Source organism: Lissotriton vulgaris, chromosome 12, assembly GCF_964263255.1.
Source record: "Lissotriton vulgaris chromosome 12, aLisVul1.2, whole genome shotgun sequence".
NCBI lineage: Eukaryota > Metazoa > Chordata > Amphibia > Caudata > Salamandridae > Lissotriton > Lissotriton vulgaris.
The window spans coordinates 447,070,154-447,089,882 of record NC_141700.1 but is presented as its reverse complement, the minus strand read 5'-3'; the positions used below and the strand labels follow the sequence as shown (position 1 = coordinate 447,089,882).

Below are 19,729 nucleotides of genomic sequence, written 5' to 3'. Positions count from 1 at the left end.
AGTTAAACTCTCAGCAGTGCCTTGCTTTGCTCATTGTAATATAACAAATCATTTTCATTAGGTCTTATTCCAATACAATTAAAATATAATAGTCTGATTCATCTTACTGTTGAACAGATCATCTTAAACCTTATAAAAACCCAAGTATTTTCAAGATTATAGAATGAATACTGTTATTGCAAAATGAAAAAAATACATATCTATGAGAAAGAGGTAGATTAAATTTCTACCTAGATTTGAGCAATATTAATACCTTCATGAAAAAAAATTGTAAAGAATTCAAGAAATGAAATTGGGTTTTATGAGAGTACCTGTTTATTAAAACATATTAATCCAGCGTAGTGATTGAGTATCTTTTCGTGTTTAAGATTACAATACATATAAAGAAGAATTTATAGCAGAAAACACATTTTCATCATCAACAATAAATTATTTATGCATTTTTTACTATTAACGTTGGTGCTGTGGCTTAGTGGTTAAAGCGCCTGTCTCGTAAACAGGAAATCCTGAGTTCAATTCTCAGCAGCACCTAACTGTTTTCTCCATGCTTTCCGAATAATTTTCATCAAACAAGTGTTGAATACAATTTAAGAATAAACATCTGGTTCTATGAACTTTAGAATAAGTTATCTTAAAAATTAAATAAAATGCTTGGTATTGTGAAGATTTTTGTAGGAATGCATTGACTGAAATAGGGAAAAGAAAATGTCAAAGAACAAGATAGAGGTGAATGATCACTCTATCGTTGAATTCAACTAATCCATTCTTTAGCAAGGTATATTTTAAATTGATATGAATAGGGTAAACTTCAAATTAGAGAGGTGTTTTTGAATAAGTGAAGAGTCTTCATTCATCTTAAGTGTTTGAGTAGAGAAGTGTGTGAACTTAGAAAAGAATATGAAAGTGAAAAAGCAATATTCCCTTGAACACCATAAAGAAAAGTGTTTCAAAATTAAGAATCAAGTGGGTGCTGTGGCTTAGCTGGTTGAAGCGCCTGCCTAGTAAACGGGAGATCCTGAGTTAAACTCTCAGCAGTGCCTTGCTTTGCTCATTGTAATATAACAAATCATTTTCATTAGGTCTTATTCCAATACAATTAAAATATAAAAGTCTGATTCATCTTACTGTTAAAAAGATCATCTTAAACCTTATAAAAACCCAAGTATATTCAAGATTATAGAATGAATACTGTTATTGCAAAATGAAAAAAACTACATATCTATGAGAAAGACGTAGATGAAATTTCTACCTAGATTTGAGCAATATTAATACGTTCATGAATAAAATTGTAAAGAATTCAATAAATGAAATTGGGTTTTATAAGAGTACCTGTTTATTAAAACATATTATTCCTTGCGTAGTGATTGAGTATCTTTTCGTGTTTAAGATTACAATACATATAAACAAGAATTTATAGCAGAAAACACATTTTCATCATCAACAATAAATTATTTATGCATTTTTTACTATTAACAATGGTGCTGTGGCTTAGTGGTTAAAGCGCCTGTCTCGTAAACAGGAAATCCTGAGTTCAAATCTCAGCAGCACCTAACTGTTTTCTCCATGCTTTCCGAATAATTTTCATCAAACACATGTTGAATACAATTTAAGAATAAACATCTGGTTCTATGAACTTTAGAATAAGTTATCCTAACAATTAAATAAAATGATTGGTATTGTGAAGATTTTTGTAGGAATGCATTGACTGAAATAGGGAAAAGAAAATGACAAAGAACAAGATAGAGGTGAATGATCACTCTATTGTTGAATTCAACTAATCCATTCTTTAGCAAGGTATATTTTAAAATTATATGAATAGGGTAAACTTCAAATTAGATAGGTGTTTTTGAATAAGTGAAGAGTCTTCATTCATCTTAAGTGTTTGAGTAGAGAAGTGCGTGAACTTAGAAAAGAATATGAAAGTGAAAAAGCAATATTCTCTTGAACACCATAAAGAAAAGTGTTTCAAAATTAAGAATCAAGTGGGTGCTGTGGCTTAGCTGGTTAAAGCGCCTGTCTAGTAAACAGGAGATCCTGAGTTAAACTCTCAGCAGTGCCTTGCTTTGCTCATTGTAATATAACAAATCATTTTCATTAGGTCTTATTCCAATACAATTAAAATATAAAAGTGTGATTCATCTTACTGTTGAACAGATCATCTTAAACCTTATAAAAACCCAAGTATTTTCAAGATTATAGAATGAATACTGTTATTGCAAAATGAAAAAAATACATATCTATGAGAAAGACGTAGATGAAATTTCTACCTAGATTTGAGCAATATTAATACCTTCATGAATAAAATTGTAAAGAATTCAAGAAATGAAATTGGGTTTTATAAGAGTACCTGTTTATTAAAACATATTAATCCTTGCGTAGTGATTGAGTATCTTTTCGTGTTTATGATTGCAATACATATAAACAAGAATTTTTAGCAGAAAACACATTTTCATCATCAACAATAAATTATTTATGCATTTTTTACTATTAACGTTGGTACTGTGGCTTAGTGGTTAAAGCACCTGTCTTGTTAACAGGAAATCCTGAGTTCAAATCTCAGCAGCACCTAACTGTTTTCTCCATGCTTTCCGAATAATTTTCATCAAACACATGTTGAATACAATTTAAGAATAAACATCTGGTTCTATGAACTTTAGAATAAGTTATCTTAACAATTAAATAAAATGATTGGTATTGTGAAGATTTTTGTAGGAATGCATTGACTGAAATAGGGAAAAGAAAATGACAAAGAACAAGATAGAGGTGAATGATCACTCTATTGTTGAATTCAACTAATCCATTCTTCAGCAAGGTATAGTTTAAAATGATATGAATAGGGTAAACTTCAAATTAGAGAGGTGTTTTTGAATAAATGAAGAGTCTTCATTCATCTTAAGTGTTTGAGTAGAGAAGTGTGTGAACTTAGAAAAGAATATGAAAGTGAAAAATCAATATTCTCTTGAACACCATAAAGAAAAGTGTTTCAAAACTAACAATCAACTGGGTGCTGTGGCTTAGCTGGTTAAAGTGCCTGTCTAGTAAACAGGAGATCCTGAGTTCAACTCTCAGCAGCGCCTTGCTTTTCTCATTGTTATATAACAAATCATTTTCATTAGGTCTTATTCCGATACAATTAAAATATAAAAGTGTGATTCATCTTACTGTTGAACAGATCATCTTAAACCTTATAAAAACCCAAGTATTTTCAAGATTATAGAATGAATACTGTTATTGCAAAATGAAAAAAATACATATCTATGAGAAAGACGTAGATGAAATTTCTACCTAGATTTGAGCAATATTAATACCTTCATGAATAAAATTGTAAAGAATTCAAGAAATGAAATTGGGTTTTATAAGAGTACCTGTTTATTAAAACATATTAATCCTTCGCTAGTGATTGAGTATCTTTTCGTGTTTAAGATTACAATACATATAAAGAAGAATTTATAGCAGAAAACACATTTTCATCATCAACAATAAATTATTTATGCATTTTTTACTATTAACGTTGGTGCTGTGCCTTAGTGGTTAAAGCGCCTGTCTCGTAACCAGGAAATCCTGAGTTCAATTCTCAGCAGCACCTAACTGTTTTCTCCATGCTTTCCGAATAATTTTCATCAAACAAGTGTTGAATACAATTTAAGAATAAACATCTGGTTCTATGAACTTTAGAATAAGTTATCTTAAAAATTAAATAAAATGCTTGGTATTGTGAAGATTTTTGTAGGAATGTATTGACTGAAATAGGGAAAAGAAAATGTCAAAGAACAAGATAGAGGTGAATGATCACTCTACCGTTGAATTCAACTAATCCTTTCTTTAGCAAGGTATATTTTAAATTGATATGAATAGGGTAAACTTCAAATTAGAGAGGTGTTTTTGAATAAGTGAAGAGTCTTCATTCATCTTAAGTGTTTGAGTAGAGAAGTGTGTGAACTTAGAAAAGAATATGAAAGTGAAAAAGCAATATTCCCTTGAACACCATAAAGAAAAGTGTTTCAAAATTAAGAATCAAGTGGGTGCTGTGGCTTAGCTGGTCGAAGCGCCTGCCTAGTAAACGGGAGATCCTTAGTTAAACTCTCAGCAGTGCCTTGCTTTGCTCATTGTAATATAACAAATCATTTTCATTAGGTCTTATTCCAATACAATTAAAATATAATAGTCTGATTCATCTTACTGTTGAACAGATCATCTTAAACCTTATAAAAACCCAAGTATTTTCAAGATTATAGAATGAATACTGTTATTGCAAAATGAAAAAAATACATATCTATGAGAAAGAGGTAGATTAAATTTCTACCTAGATTTGAGCAATATTAATACCTTCATGAAAAAAAATTGTAAAGAATTCAAGAAATGAAATTGGGTTTTATAAGAGTACCTGTTTATTAAAACATATTAATCCAGCGTAGTGATTGAGTATCTTTTCGTGTTTAAGATTACAATACATATAAAGAAGAATTTATAGCAGAAAACACATTTTCATCATCAACAATAAATTATTTATGCATTTTTTACTATTAACGTTGGTGCTGTGGCTTAGTGGTTAAAGCGCCTGTCTCGTAAACAGGAAATCCTGAGTTCAATTCTCAGCAGCACCTAACTGTTTTCTCCATGCTTTCCGAATAATTTTCATCAAACAAGTGTTGAATACAATTTAAGAATAAACATCTGGTTCTATGAACTTTAGAATAAGTTATCTTAAAAATTAAATAAAATGCTTGGTATTGTGAAGATTTTTGTAGGAATGCATTGACTGAAATAGGGAAAAGAAAATGTCAAAGAACAAGATAGAGGTGAATGATCACTCTATCGTTGAATTCAACTAATCCATTCTTTAGCAAGGTATATTTTAAATTGATATGAATAGGGTAAACTTCAAATTAGAGAGGTGTTTTTGAATAAGTGAAGAGTCTTCATTCATCTTAAGTGTTTGAGTAGAGAAGTGTGTGAACTTAGAAAAGAATATGAAAGTGAAAAAGCAATATTCCCTTGAACACCATAAAGAAAAGTGTTTCAAAATTAAGAATCAAGTGGGTGCTGTGGCTTAGCTGGTTGAAGCGCCTGCCTAGTAAACGGGAGATCCTGAGTTAAACTCTCAGCAGTGCCTTGCTTTGCTCATTGTAATATAACAAATCATTTTCATTAGGTCTTATTCCAATACAATTAAAATATAAAAGTGTGATTCATCTTACTGTTGAACAGATCATCTTAAACCTTATAAAAACCCAAGTATTTTCAAGATTATAGAATGAATACTGTTATTGCAAAATGAAAAAAATACATATCTATGAGAAAGACGTAGATGAAATTTCTACCTAGATTTGAGCAATATTAATACCTTCATGAATAAAATTGTAAAGAATTCAAGAAATGAAATTGGGTTTTATAAGAGTACCTGTTTATTAAAACATATTAATCCTTGCGTAGTGATTGAGTATCTTTTCGTGTTTATGATTACAATACATATAAACAAGAATTTTTAGCAGAAAACACATTTTCATCATCAACAATAAATTATTTATGCATTTTTTACTATTAACGTTGGTGCTGTGGCTTAGTGGTTAAAGCACCTGTCTTGTTAACAGGAAATCCTGAGTTCAAATCTCAGCAGCACCTAACTGTTTTCTCCATGCTTTCCGAATAATTTTCATCAAACACATGTTGAATACAATTTAAGAATAAACATCTGGTTCTATGAACTTTAGAATAAGTTATCTTAACAATTAAATAAAATGATTGGTATTGTGAAGATTTTTGTAGGAATGCATTGACTGAAATAGGGAAAAGAAAATGACAAAGAACAAGATAGAGGTGAATGATCACTCTATTGTTGAATTCAACTAATCCATTCTTCAGCAAGGTATAGTTTAAAATGATATGAATAGGGTAAACTTCAAATTAGAGAGGTGTTTTTGAATAAATGAAGAGTCTTCATTCATCTTAAGTGTTTGAGTAGAGAAGTGTGTGAACTTAGAAAAGAATATGAAAGTGAAAAATCAATATTCTCTTGAACACCATAAAGAAAAGTGTTTCAAAACTAACAATCAACTGGGTGCTGTGGCTTAGCTGGTTAAAGTGCCTGTCTAGTAAACAGGAGATCCTGAGTTCAACTCTCAGCAGCGCCTTGCTTTTCTCATTGTTATATAACAAATCATTTTCATTAGGTCTTATTCCGATACAATTAAAATATAAAAGTGTGATTCATCTTACTGTTGAACAGATCATCTTAAACCTTATAAAAACCCAAGTATTTTCAAGATTATAGAATGAATACTGTTATTGCAAAATGAAAAAAATACATATCTATGAGAAAGACGTAGATGAAATTTCTACCTAGATTTGAGCAATATTAATACCTTCATGAATAAAATTGTAAAGAATTCAAGAAATGAAATTGGGTTTTATAAGAGTACCTGTTTATTAAAACATATTAATCCTTCGCTAGTGATTGAGTATCTTTTCGTGTTTAAGATTACAATACATATAAAGAAGAATTTATAGCAGAAAACACATTTTCATCATCAACAATAAATTATTTATGCATTTTCTACTATTAACGTTGGTGCTGTGCCTTAGTGGTTAAAGCGCCTGTCTCGTAACCAGGAAATCCTGAGTTCAATTCTCAGCAGCACCTAACTGTTTTCTCCATGCTTTCCGAATAATTTTCATCAAACAAGTGTTGAATACAATTTAAGAATAAACATCTGGTTCTATGAACTTTAGAATAAGTTATCTTAAAAATTAAATAAAATGCTTGGTATTGTGAAGATTTTTGTAGGAATGTATTGACTGAAATAGGGAAAAGAAAATGTCAAAGAACAAGATAGAGGTGAATGATCACTCTACCGTTGAATTCAACTAATCCTTTCTTTAGCAAGGTATATTTTAAATTGATATGAATAGGGTAAACTTCAAATTAGAGAGGTGTTTTTGAATAAGTGAAGAGTCTTCATTCATCTTAAGTGTTTGAGTAGAGAAGTGTGTGAACTTAGAAAAGAATATGAAAGTGAAAAAGCAATATTCCCTTGAACACCATAAAGAAAAGTGTTTCAAAATTAAGAATCAAGTGGGTGCTGTGGCTTAGCTGGTCGAAGCGCCTGCCTAGTAAACGGGAGATCCTTAGTTAAACTCTCAGCAGTGCCTTGCTTTGCTCATTGTAATATAACAAATCATTTTCATTAGGTCTTATTCCAATACAATTAAAATATAATAGTCTGATTCATCTTACTGTTGAACAGATCATCTTAAACCTTATAAAAACCCAAGTATTTTCAAGATTATAGAATGAATACTGTTATTGCAAAATGAAAAAAATACATATCTATGAGAAAGAGGTAGATTAAATTTCTACCTAGATTTGAGCAATATTAATACCTTCATGAAAAAAAATTGTAAAGAATTCAAGAAATGAAATTGGGTTTTATAAGAGTACCTGTTTATTAAAACATATTAATCCAGCGTAGTGATTGAGTATCTTTTCGTGTTTAAGATTACAATACATATAAAGAAGAATTTATAGCAGAAAACACATTTTCATCATCAACAATAAATTATTTATGCATTTTTTACTATTAACGTTGGTGCTGTGGCTTAGTGGTTAAAGCGCCTGTCTCGTAAACAGGAAATCCTGAGTTCAATTCTCAGCAGCACCTAACTGTTTTCTCCATGCTTTCCGAATAATTTTCATCAAACAAGTGTTGAATACAATTTAAGAATAAACATCTGGTTCTATGAACTTTAGAATAAGTTATCTTAAAAATTAAATAAAATGCTTGGTATTGTGAAGATTTTTGTAGGAATGCATTGACTGAAATAGGGAAAAGAAAATGTCAAAGAACAAGATAGAGGTGAATGATCACTCTATCGTTGAATTCAACTAATCCATTCTTTAGCAAGGTATATTTTAAATTGATATGAATAGGGTAAACTTCAAATTAGAGAGGTGTTTTTGAATAAGTGAAGAGTCTTCATTCATCTTAAGTGTTTGAGTAGAGAAGTGTGTGAACTTAGAAAAGAATATGAAAGTGAAAAAGCAATATTCCCTTGAACACCATAAAGAAAAGTGTTTCAAAATTAAGAATCAAGTGGGTGCTGTGGCTTAGCTGGTTGAAGCGCCTGCCTAGTAAACGGGAGATCCTGAGTTAAACTCTCAGCAGTGCCTTGCTTTGCTCATTGTAATATAACAAATCATTTTCATTAGGTCTTATTCCAATACAATTAAAATATAAAAGTGTGATTCATCTTACTGTTGAACAGATCATCTTAAACCTTATAAAAACCCAAGTATTTTCAAGATTATAGAATGAATACTGTTATTGCAAAATGAAAAAAATACATATCTATGAGAAAGACGTAGATGAAATTTCTACCTAGATTTGAGCAATATTAATACCTTCATGAATAAAATTGTAAAGAATTCAAGAAATGAAATTGGGTTTTATAAGAGTACCTGTTTATTAAAACATATTAATCCTTGCGTAGTGATTGAGTATCTTTTCGTGTTTATGATTACAATACATATAAACAAGAATTTTTAGCAGAAAACACATTTTCATCATCAACAATAAATTATTTATGCATTTTTTACTATTAACGTTGGTGCTGTGGCTTAGTGGTTAAAGCACCTGTCTTGTTAACAGGAAATCCTGAGTTCAAATCTCAGCAGCACCTAACTGTTTTCTCCATGCTTTCCGAATAATTTTCATCAAACACATGTTGAATACAATTTAAGAATAAACATCTGGTTCTATGAACTTTAGAATAAGTTATCTTAACAATTAAATAAAATGATTGGTATTGTGAAGATTTTTGTAGGAATGCATTGACTGAAATAGGGAAAAGAAAATGACAAGGAACAAGATAGAGGTGAATGATCACTCTATTGTTGAATTCAACTAATCCATTCTTCAGCAAGGTATAGTTTAAAATGATATGAATAGGGTAAACTTCAAATTAGAGAGGTGTTTTTGAATAAATGAAGAGTCTTCATTCATCTTAAGTGTTTGAGTAGAGAAGTGTGTGAACTTAGAAAAGAATATGAAAGTGAAAAATCAATATTCTCTTGAACACCATAAAGAAAAGTGTTTCAAAACTAACAATCAACTGGGTGCTGTGGCTTAGCTGGTTAAAGTGCCTGTCTAGTAAACAGGAGATCCTGAGTTCAACTCTCAGCAGCGCCTTGCTTTTCTCATTGTTATATAACAAATCATTTTCATTAGGTCTTATTCCGATACAATTAAAATATAAAAGTCTGATTCATCTTACTGTTGAAAAGATCATCTTAAACCTTATAAAAACCCAAGTATTTTCAAGATTATAGAATGAATACTGTTATTGCAAAATGAAAAAAAATACATATCTATGAGAAAGACGTAGATGAAATTTCTACCTAGATTTGAGCAATATTAATACCTTCATGAATAAAATTGTAAAGAATTCAAGAAATGAAATTGGGTTTTATAAGAGTACCTGTTTATTAAAACATATTAATCCTTCGCTAGTGATTGAGTATCTTTTCGTGTTTAAGATTACAATACATATAAAGAAGAATTTATAGCAGAAAACACATTTTCATCATCAACAATAAATTATTTATGCTTTTTTTACTATTAACATTGGTGCTGTGGCTTAGTGGTTAAAGCGCCTGTCTCGTAACCAGGAAATCCTGAGTTCAATTCTCAGCAGCACCTAACTGTTTTCTCCATGCTTTCCGAATAATTTTCATCAAACAAGTGTTGAATACAATTTAAGAATAAACATCTGGTTCTATGAACTTTAGAATAAGTTATCTTAAAAATTAAATAAAATGCTTGGTATTGTGAAGATTTTTGTAGGAATGCATTGACTGAAATAGGGAAAAGAAAATGTCAAAGAACAAGATAGAGGTGAATGATCACTCTATCCTTGAATTCAACTAATCCATTCTTTAGCAAGGTATATTTTAAATTGATATGAATAGGGTAAACTTCAAATTAGAGAGGTGTTTTTGAATAAGTGAAGAGTCTTCATTCATCTTAAGTGTTTGAGTAGAGAAGTGTGTGAACTTAGAAAAGAATATGAAAGTGAAAAAGCAATATTCCCTTGAACACCATAAAGAAAAGTGTTTCAAAATTAAGAATCAAGCGGGTGCTGTGGCTTAGCTGGTTGAAGCGCCTGCCTAGTAAACGGGAGATCCTGAGTTAAACTCTCAGCAGTGCCTTGCTTTGCTCATTGTAATATAACAAATCATTTTCATTAGGTCTTATTCCAATACAATTAAAATATAAAAGTCTGATTCATCCTACTGTTGAACATATCATCTTAAACCTTATAAAAACCCAAGTATTTTCAAGATTATAGAATGAATACTGTTATTACAAAATGAAAAAAATACATATCTATGAGAAAGAGGTAGATGAAATTTCTACCTAGATTTGAGCAATATTAATACCTTCATGAAAACAAATTGTAAAGAATTCAAGAAATGAAATTGGGGTTTATAAGAGTACCTGTTTATTAAAACATATTAATCCTTGCGTAGTGATTGAGTATCTTTTCGTGTTTCAGATTACAATACATATAAAGAAGAATTTATAGCAGAAAACACATTTTCATCATCAACAATAAATTATTTATGCATTTTTTACTATTAACGTTGGTGCTATGGCTTAGTGGTTAAAGCGCCTGTCTCGTAAACAGGAAATCCTGAGTTCAATTCTCAGCAGCACCTAACTGTTTTCTCCATGCTTTCCGAATAATTTTCATCAAACAAGTGTTGAATACAATTTAAGAATAAACATCTGGTTCTATGAGCTTTAGAATAAGTTATCTTAAAAATTAAATAAAATGCTTGGTATTGTGAAGATTTTTGTAGGAATGCATTGACTGAAATAGGGAAGAGAAAATGACAAAGAACAAGATAGAGGTGAATGATCACTCTATTGTCGAATTCAAGTAATCCATTCTTTAGCAAGGTATATTTTAAAATGATATGAATAGGGTTAACTTCAAATTAGAGAGGTGTTTTTGAATAAGTGAAAAATCTTCATTCATCTTAAGTGTTTGAGTGGAGAAGTGTGTGAACTTAGAAAAGAATATGAAAGGGAAAAAGCAATATTCTCTTGAACACCATAAAGAAAAGTTTTTCAAAATTAAGAATCAAGTGGGTGCTGTGGCTTAGCTGGTTAAAGCGCCTGTATAGTAAACAGGAGATCCTGAGTTCAACGCCCAGCAGCGCCTTGCTTTTCTCATTGTTATATAACAAATCATTTTCATTAGGTCTTATTCCGATACAATTAAAATATAAAAGTCTGATTCATCTTACTGTTAAAAAGATCATCTTAAACCTTATAAAAACCCAAGTATTTTCAAGATTATAGAATAAATACTGTTATTGCAAAATGAAAAAAATACATATCTATGAGAAAGACGTAGATGAAATTTCTACCTAGATTTGAGCAATATTAATACCTTCATGAAAAAAATTGTAAAGAATTCAAGAAATGAAATTGGGTTTTATAAGAGTACCTGGTTATTAAAACATATTAATCCTTGCGTAGTGATTGAGTATATTTTCGTGTTTAAGATTACAATACATATAAAGAAGAATTTATACCAGAAAACACATTTTCATCATCAACAATAAATTATTTATGCATTTTTTACTATTAACGTTGGTGCTGTGGCTTAGTGTTTAAAACGCCTGTCTCGTAAACAGGAAATCCTGAGTTCAAATCTCAGCAGCACCTAACTGTTTTCTCCATGCTTTCCGAATAATTTTCATCAAACACATGTTGAATACAATTTAAGAATAAACATCTGGTTCTATGAACTTTAGAATAAGTTATCTTAAAAATTAAATAAAATGCTTGGTATTGTGAAGATTTTTGTAGGAATGCATTGACTGAAATAGGGAAAAGAAAATGTCAAAGAACAAGATAGAGGTGAATGATCACTCTATCGTTGAATTCAACTAATCCATTCTTTAGCAAGGTATATTTTAAATTGATATGAATAGGGTAAACTTCAAATTAGAGAGGTGTTTTTGAATAAGTGAAGAGTCTTCATTCATCTTAAGTGTTTGAGTGGAGAAGTGTGTGAACTTAGAAAAGAATATGAAAGGGAAAAAGCAATATTCTCTTGAACACCATAAAGAAAAGTTTTTCAAAATTAAGAATCAAGGGGGTGCTGTGGCTTAGCTGGTTAAAGCGCCTGTATAGTAAACAGGAGATCCTGAGTTCAACTCCCAGCAGCGCCTTGCTTTTCTCATTGTTATATAACAAATCATTTTCATTAGGTCTTATTCCGATACAATTAAAATATAAAAGTCTGATTCATCTTACTGTTAAAAAGATCATCTTAAACCTTATAAAAACCCAAGTATTTTCAAGATTATAGAATAAATACTGTTATTGCAAAATGAAAAAAACTACATATCTATGAGAAAGACGTAGATGAAATTTCTACCTAGATTTGAGCAATATTAATACCTTCATGAAAACAAATTGTAAAGAATTCAAGAAATGAAATTGGGTTTTATAAGAGTACCTGGTTATTAAAACATATTAATCCTTGCGTAGTGATTGAGTATATTTTCGTGTTTAAGATTACAATACATATAAAGAAGAATTTATACCAGAAAACACATTTTCATCATCAACAATAAATTATTTATGCATTTTTTACTATTAACGTTGGTGCTGTGGCTTAGTGTTTAAAACGCCTGTCTCGTAAACAGGAAATCCTGAGTTCAAATCTCAGCAGCACCTAACTGTTTTCTCCATGCTTTCCGAATAATTTTCATCAAACACATGTTGAATACAATTTAAGAATAAACATCTGGTTCTATGAACTTTAGAATAAGTTATCTTAAAAATTAAATAAAATGCTTGGTATTGTGAAGATTTTTGTAGGAATGCATTGACTGAAATAGGGAAAAGAAAATGTCAAAGAACAAGATAGAGGTGAATGATCACTCTACCGTTGAATTCAACTAATCCATTCTTTAGCAAGGTATATTTTAAATTGATATGAATAGGGTAAACTTCAAATTAGAGAGGTGTTTTTGAATAAGTGAAGAGTCTTCATTCATCTTAAGTGTTTGAGTAGAGAAGTGTGTGAACTTAGAAAAGAATATGAAAGTGAAAAAGCAATATTCCCTTGAACACTATAAAGAAAAGTGTTTCAAGATTAAGAATCAAGTGGGTGCTGTGGCTTAGCTGGTTGAAGCGCCTGCCTAGTAAACGGGAGATCCTGAGTTAAACTCTCAGCAGTCCCTTGCTTTGCTCATTGTAATATAACAAATCATTTTCATTAGGTCTTATTCCAATACAATTAAAATATAATAGTCTGATTCATCTTACTGTTGAACAGATCATCTTAAACCTTATAAAAACTCAAGTATTTTCAAAATTATAGAATGAATACTGTTATTGCAAAATGAAAAAAATACATATCTATGAGAAAAAGGTAGATTAAATTTCTACCTAGATTTGAGCAATATTAATACCTTCAGGAAAAAAAATTGTAAAGAATTCAAGAAATGAAATTGGGTTTTATAAGAGTACCTGTTTATTAAAACATATTAATCCAGCGTAGTGATTGAGTATCTTTTCGTGTTTAAGATTACAATACATATAAAGAAGAATTTATAGCAGAAAACACATTTTCATCATCAACAATAAATTATTTATGCATTTTTTACTATTAACGTTGGTGCTGTGGCTTAGTGGTTAAAGCGCCTGTCTCGTAAACAGGAAATCCTGAGTTCAATTCTCAGCAGCACCTAACTGTTTTCTCCATGCTTTCCGAATAATTTTCATCAAACAAGTGTTGAATACAATTTAAGAATAAACATCTGGTTCTATGAACTTTAGAATAAGTTATCTTAACAATTAAATAAAATGATTGGTATTGTGAAGATTTTTGTAGGAATGCATTGACTGAAATAGGGAAAAGAAAATGACAAAGAACAAGATAGAGGTGAATGATCACTCTATTGTTGAATTCAACTAATCCATTCTTCAGCAAGGTATAGTTTAAAATGATATGAATAGGGTAAACTTCAAATTAGAGAGGTGTTTTTGAATAAATGAAGAGTCTTCATTCATCTTAAGTGTTTGAGTAGAGAAGTGTGTGAACTTAGAAAAGAATATGAAAGTGAAAAATCAATATTCTCTTGAACACCATAAAGAAAAGTGTTTCAAAACTAACAATCAACTGGGTGCTGTGGCTTAGCTGGTTAAAGTGCCTGTCTAGTAAACAGGAGATCCTGAGTTCAACTCTCAGCAGCGCCTTGCTTTTCTCATTGTTATATAACAAATCATTTTCATTAGGTCTTATTCCGATACAATTAAAATATAAAAGTGTGATTCATCTTACTGTTGAACAGATCATCTTAAACCTTATAAAAACCCAAGTATTTTCAAGATTATAGAATGAATACTGTTATTGCAAAATGAAAAAAATACATATCTATGAGAAAGACGTAGATGAAATTTCTACCTAGATTTGAGCAATATTAATACCTTCATGAATAAAATTGTAAAGAATTCAAGAAATGAAATTGGGTTTTATAAGAGTACCTGTTTATTAAAACATATTAATCCTTCGCTAGTGATTGAGTATCTTTTCGTGTTTAAGATTACAATACATATAAAGAAGAATTTATAGCAGAAAACACATTTTCATCATCAACAATAAATTATTTATGCATTTTTTACTATTAACGTTGGTGCTGTGCCTTAGTGGTTAAAGCGCCTGTCTCGTAACCAGGAAATCCTGAGTTCAATTCTCAGCAGCACCTAACTGTTTTCTCCATGCTTTCTGAATAATTTTCATCAAACAAGTGTTGAATACAATTTAAGAATAAACATCTGGTTCTATGAACTTTAGAATAAGTTATCTTAAAAATTAAATAAAATGCTTGGTATTGTGAAGATTTTTGTAGGAATGTATTGACTGAAATAGGGAAAAGAAAATGTCAAAGAACAAGATAGAGGTGAATGATCACTCTACCGTTGAATTCAACTAATCCTTTCTTTAGCAAGGTATATTTTAAATTGATATGAATAGGGTAAACTTCAAATTAGAGAGGTGTTTTTGAATAAGTGAAGAGTCTTCATTCATCTTAAGTGTTTGAGTAGAGAAGTGTGTGAACTTAGAAAAGAATATGAAAGTGAAAAAGCAATATTCCCTTGAACACCATAAAGAAAAGTGTTTCAAAATTAAGAATCAAGTGGGTGCTGTGGCTTAGCTGGTCGAAGCGCCTGCCTAGTAAACGGGAGATCCTTAGTTAAACTCTCAGCAGTGCCTTGCTTTGCTCATTGTAATATAACAAATCATTTTCATTAGGTCTTATTCCAATACAATTAAAATATAATAGTCTGATTCATCTTACTGTTGAACAGATCATCTTAAACCTTATAAAAACCCAAGTATTTTCAAGATTATAGAATGAATACTGTTATTGCAAAATGAAAAAAATACATATCTATGAGAAAGAGGTAGATTAAATTTCTACCTAGATTTGAGCAATATTAATACCTTCATGAAAAAAAATTGTAAAGAATTCAAGAAATGAAATTGGGTTTTATAAGAGTACCTGTTTATTAAAACATATTAATCCAGCGTAGTGATTGAGTATCTTTTCGTGTTTAAGATTACAATACATATAAAGAAGAATTTATAGCAGAAAACACATTTTCATCATCAACAATAAATTATTTATGCATTTTTTACTATTAACGTTGGTGCTGTGGCTTAGTGGTTAAAGCGCCTGTCTCGTAAACAGGAAATCCTGAGTTCAATTCTCAGCAGCACCTAACTGTTTTCTCCATGCTTTCCGAATAATTTTCATCAAACAAGTGTTGAATACAATTTAAGAATAAACATCTGGTTCTATGAACTTTAGAATAAGTTATCTTAAAAATTAAATAAAATGCTTGGTATTGTGAAGATTTTTGTAGGAATGCATTGACTGAAATAGGGAAAAGAAAATGTCAAAGAACAAGATAGAGGTGAATGATCACTCTATCGTTGAATTCAACTAATCCATTCTTTAGCAAGGTATATTTTAAATTGATATGAATAGGGTAAACTTCAAATTAGAGAGGTGTTTTTGAATAAGTGAAGAGTCTTCATTCATCTTAAGTGTTTGAGTAGAGAAGTGTGTGAACTTAGAAAAGAATATGAAAGTGAAAAAGCAATATTCCCTTGAACACCATAAAGAAAAGTGTTTCAAAATTAAGAATCAAGTGGGTGCTGTGGCTTAGCTGGTTGAAGCGCCTGCCTAGTAAACGGGAGATCCTGAGTTAAACTCTCAGCAGTGCCTTGCTTTGCTCATTGTAATATAACAAATCATTTTCATTAGGTCTTATTCCAATACAATTAAAATATAAAAGTGTGATTCATCTTACTGTTGAACAGATCATCTTAAACCTTATAAAAACCCAAGTATTTTCAAGATTATAGAATGAATACTGTTATTGCAAAATGAAAAAAATACATATCTATGAGAAAGACGTAGATGAAATTTCTACCTAGATTTGAGCAATATTAATACCTTCATGAATAAAATTGTAAAGAATTCAAGAAATGAAATTGGGTTTTATAAGAGTACCTGTTTATTAAAACATATTAATCCTTGCGTAGTGATTGAGTATCTTTTCGTGTTTATGATTACAATACATATAAACAAGAATTTTTAGCAGAAAACACATTTTCATCATCAACAATAAATTATTTATGCATTTTTTACTATTAACGTTGGTGCTGTGGCTTAGTGGTTAAAGCACCTGTCTTGTTAACAGGAAATCCTGAGTTCAAATCTCAGCAGCACCTAACTGTTTTCTCCATGCTTTCCGAATAATTTTCATCAAACACATGTTGAATACAATTTAAGAATAAACATCTGGTTCTATGAACTTTAGAATAAGTTATCTTAACAATTAAATAAAATGATTGGTATTGTGAAGATTTTTGTAGGAATGCATTGACTGAAATAGGGAAAAGAAAATGACAAGGAACAAGATAGAGGTGAATGATCACTCTATTGTTGAATTCAACTAATCCATTCTTCAGCAAGGTATAGTTTAAAATGATATGAATAGGGTAAACTTCAAATTAGAGAGGTGTTTTTGAATAAATGAAGAGTCTTCATTCATCTTAAGTGTTTGAGTAGAGAAGTGTGTGAACTTAGAAAAGAATATGAAAGTGAAAAATCAATATTCTCTTGAACACCATAAAGAAAAGTGTTTCAAAACTAACAATCAACTGGGTGCTGTGGCTTAGCTGGTTAAAGTGCCTGTCTAGTAAACAGGAGATCCTGAGTTCAACTCTCAGCAGCGCCTTGCTTTTCTCATTGTTATATAACAAATCATTTTCATTAGGTCTTATTCCGATACAATTAAAATATAAAAGTCTGATTCATCTTACTGTTGAAAAGATCATCTTAAACCTTATAAAAACCCAAGTATTTTCAAGATTATAGAATGAATACTGTTATTGCAAAATGAAAAAAAATACATATCTATGAGAAAGACGTAGATGAAATTTCTACCTAGATTTGAGCAATATTAATACCTTCATGAATAAAATTGTAAAGAATTCAAGAAATGAAATTGGGTTTTATAAGAGTACCTGTTTATTAAAACATATTAATCCTTCGCTAGTGATTGAGTATCTTTTCGTGTTTAAGATTACAATACATATAAAGAAGAATTTATAGCAGAAAACACATTTTCATCATCAACAATAAATTATTTATGCATTTTTTACTATTAACATTGGTGCTGTGGCTTAGTGGTTAAAGCGCCTGTCTCGTAACCAGGAAATCCTGAGTTCAATTCTCAGCAGCACCTAACTGTTTTCTCCATGCTTTCCGAATAATTTTCATCAAACAAGTGTTGAATACAATTTAAGAATAAACATCTGGTTCTATGAACTTTAGAATAAGTTATCTTAAAAATTAAATAAAATGCTTGGTATTGTGAAGATTTTTGTAGGAATGCATTGACTGAAATAGGGAAAAGAAAATGTCAAAGAACAAGATAGAGGTGAATGATCACTCTATCCTTGAATTCAACTAATCCATTCTTTAGCAAGGTATATTTTAAATTGATATGAATAGGGTAAACTTCAAATTAGAGAGGTGTTTTTGAATAAGTGAAGAGTCTTCATTCATCTTAAGTGTTTGAGTAGAGAAGTGTGTGAACTTAGAAAAGAATATGAAAGTGAAAAAGCAATATTCCCTTGAACACCATAAAGAAAAGTGTTTCAAAATTAAGAATCAAGCGGGTGCTGTGGCTTAGCTGGTTGAAGCGCCTGCCTAGTAAACGGGAGATCCTGAGTTAAACTCTCAGCAGTGCCTTGCTTTGCTCATTGTAATATAACAAATCATTTTCATTAGGTCTTATTCCAATACAATTAAAATATAAAAGTCTGATTCATCCTACTGTTGAACATATCATCTTAAACCTTATAAAAACCCAAGTATTTTCAAGATTATAGAATGAATACTGTTATTACAAAATGAAAAAAAATACATATCTATGAGAAAGAGGTAGATGAAATTTCTACCTAGATTTGAGCAATATTAATACCTTCATGAAAACAAATTGTAAAGAATTCAAGAAATGAAATTGGGTTTTATAAGAGTACCTGTTTATTAAAACATATTAATCCTTGCGTAGTGATTGAGTATCTTTTCGTGTTTCAGATTACAATACATATAAAGAAGAATTTATAGCAGAAAACACATTTTCATCATCAACAATAAATTATTTATGCATTTTTTACTATTAACGTTGGTGCTATGGCTTAGTGGTTAAAGCGCCTGTCTCATAAACAGGAAATCCTGAGTTCAATTCTCAGCAGCACCTAACTGTTTTCTCCATGCTTTCCGAATAATTTTCATCAAACAAGTGTTGAATACAATTTAAGAATAAACATCTGGTTCTATGAGCTTTAGAATAAGTTATCTTAAAAATTAAATAAAATGCTTGGTATTGTGAAGATTTTTGTAGGAATGCATTGACTGAAATAGGGAAGAGAAAATGACAAAGAACAAGATAGAGGTGAATGATCACTCTATTGTCGAATTCAAGTAATCCATTCTTTAGCAAGGTATATTTTAAAATGATATGAATAGGGTTAACTTCAAATTAGAGAGGTGTTTTTGAATAAGTGAAAAATCTTCATTCATCTTAAGTGTTTGAGTGGAGAAGTGTGTGAACTTAGAAAAGAATATGAAAGGGAAAAAGCAATATTCTCTTGAACACCATAAAGAAAAGTTTTTCAAAATTAAGAATCAAGTGGGTGCTGTGGCTTAGCTGGTTAAAGCGCCTGTATAGTAAACAGGAGATCCTGAGTTCAACGCCCAGCAGCGCCTTGCTTTTCTCATTGTTATATAACAAATCATTTTCATTAGGTCTTATTCCGATACAATTAAAATATAAAAGTCTGATTCATCTTACTGTTAAAAAGATCATCTTAAACCTTATAAAAACCCAAGTATTTTCAAGATTATAGAATAAATACTGTTATTGCAAAATGAAAAAAATACATATCTATGAGAAAGACGTAGATGAAATTTCTACCTAGATTTGAGCAATATTAATACCTTCATGAAAAAAATTGTAAAGAATTCAAGAAATGAAATTGGGTTTTATAAGAGTACCTGGTTATTAAAACATATTAATCCTTGCGTAGTGATTGAGTATATTTTCGTGTTTAAGATTACAATACA

The 19,729-nt window shown here is 30.2% G+C and overlaps 19 non-coding genes across 19 annotated transcripts; all 19 read left to right on the top strand.

Annotated features, from left to right (window-relative positions):
• Positions 1 to 458: 458 nt before the first annotated feature.
• On the top strand, positions 459 to 531 carry TRNAT-CGU (transfer RNA threonine (anticodon CGU)). Its single transcript has one exon. It is a non-coding gene; the product is annotated as a tRNA-Thr (tRNA).
• A 946-nt stretch (positions 532 to 1,477) lies between these two features.
• Positions 1,478 to 1,550, top strand: TRNAT-CGU (transfer RNA threonine (anticodon CGU)). Its single transcript has one exon. It is a non-coding gene; the product is annotated as a tRNA-Thr (tRNA).
• A 945-nt stretch (positions 1,551 to 2,495) lies between these two features.
• TRNAT-UGU (transfer RNA threonine (anticodon UGU)) lies at positions 2,496 to 2,568 on the top strand. The gene has a single exon. It is a non-coding gene; the product is annotated as a tRNA-Thr (tRNA).
• Positions 2,569 to 3,003: 435 nt separating this feature from the next.
• On the top strand, positions 3,004 to 3,077 carry TRNAT-AGU (transfer RNA threonine (anticodon AGU)). Its single transcript has one exon. It is a non-coding gene; the product is annotated as a tRNA-Thr (tRNA).
• A 1,454-nt stretch (positions 3,078 to 4,531) lies between these two features.
• TRNAT-CGU (transfer RNA threonine (anticodon CGU)) lies at positions 4,532 to 4,604 on the top strand. The gene has a single exon. It is a non-coding gene; the product is annotated as a tRNA-Thr (tRNA).
• Positions 4,605 to 5,549: 945 nt separating this feature from the next.
• Positions 5,550 to 5,622, top strand: TRNAT-UGU (transfer RNA threonine (anticodon UGU)). The gene has a single exon. It is a non-coding gene; the product is annotated as a tRNA-Thr (tRNA).
• Positions 5,623 to 6,057: 435 nt separating this feature from the next.
• Positions 6,058 to 6,131, top strand: TRNAT-AGU (transfer RNA threonine (anticodon AGU)). Its single transcript has one exon. It is a non-coding gene; the product is annotated as a tRNA-Thr (tRNA).
• A 1,454-nt stretch (positions 6,132 to 7,585) lies between these two features.
• Positions 7,586 to 7,658, top strand: TRNAT-CGU (transfer RNA threonine (anticodon CGU)). The gene has a single exon. It is a non-coding gene; the product is annotated as a tRNA-Thr (tRNA).
• A 945-nt stretch (positions 7,659 to 8,603) lies between these two features.
• On the top strand, positions 8,604 to 8,676 carry TRNAT-UGU (transfer RNA threonine (anticodon UGU)). The gene has a single exon. It is a non-coding gene; the product is annotated as a tRNA-Thr (tRNA).
• Positions 8,677 to 9,111: 435 nt separating this feature from the next.
• Positions 9,112 to 9,185, top strand: TRNAT-AGU (transfer RNA threonine (anticodon AGU)). The gene has a single exon. It is a non-coding gene; the product is annotated as a tRNA-Thr (tRNA).
• Positions 9,186 to 9,622: 437 nt separating this feature from the next.
• Positions 9,623 to 9,695, top strand: TRNAT-CGU (transfer RNA threonine (anticodon CGU)). Its single transcript has one exon. It is a non-coding gene; the product is annotated as a tRNA-Thr (tRNA).
• Positions 9,696 to 10,641: 946 nt separating this feature from the next.
• Positions 10,642 to 10,714, top strand: TRNAT-CGU (transfer RNA threonine (anticodon CGU)). Its single transcript has one exon. It is a non-coding gene; the product is annotated as a tRNA-Thr (tRNA).
• A 2,983-nt stretch (positions 10,715 to 13,697) lies between these two features.
• TRNAT-CGU (transfer RNA threonine (anticodon CGU)) lies at positions 13,698 to 13,770 on the top strand. Its single transcript has one exon. It is a non-coding gene; the product is annotated as a tRNA-Thr (tRNA).
• Positions 13,771 to 14,205: 435 nt separating this feature from the next.
• TRNAT-AGU (transfer RNA threonine (anticodon AGU)) lies at positions 14,206 to 14,279 on the top strand. The gene has a single exon. It is a non-coding gene; the product is annotated as a tRNA-Thr (tRNA).
• A 1,454-nt stretch (positions 14,280 to 15,733) lies between these two features.
• On the top strand, positions 15,734 to 15,806 carry TRNAT-CGU (transfer RNA threonine (anticodon CGU)). The gene has a single exon. It is a non-coding gene; the product is annotated as a tRNA-Thr (tRNA).
• A 945-nt stretch (positions 15,807 to 16,751) lies between these two features.
• On the top strand, positions 16,752 to 16,824 carry TRNAT-UGU (transfer RNA threonine (anticodon UGU)). Its single transcript has one exon. It is a non-coding gene; the product is annotated as a tRNA-Thr (tRNA).
• A 435-nt stretch (positions 16,825 to 17,259) lies between these two features.
• Positions 17,260 to 17,333, top strand: TRNAT-AGU (transfer RNA threonine (anticodon AGU)). Its single transcript has one exon. It is a non-coding gene; the product is annotated as a tRNA-Thr (tRNA).
• Positions 17,334 to 17,770: 437 nt separating this feature from the next.
• On the top strand, positions 17,771 to 17,843 carry TRNAT-CGU (transfer RNA threonine (anticodon CGU)). Its single transcript has one exon. It is a non-coding gene; the product is annotated as a tRNA-Thr (tRNA).
• A 947-nt stretch (positions 17,844 to 18,790) lies between these two features.
• Positions 18,791 to 18,863, top strand: TRNAM-CAU (transfer RNA methionine (anticodon CAU)). Its single transcript has one exon. It is a non-coding gene; the product is annotated as a tRNA-Met (tRNA).
• Positions 18,864 to 19,729: the final 866 nt, after the last annotated feature.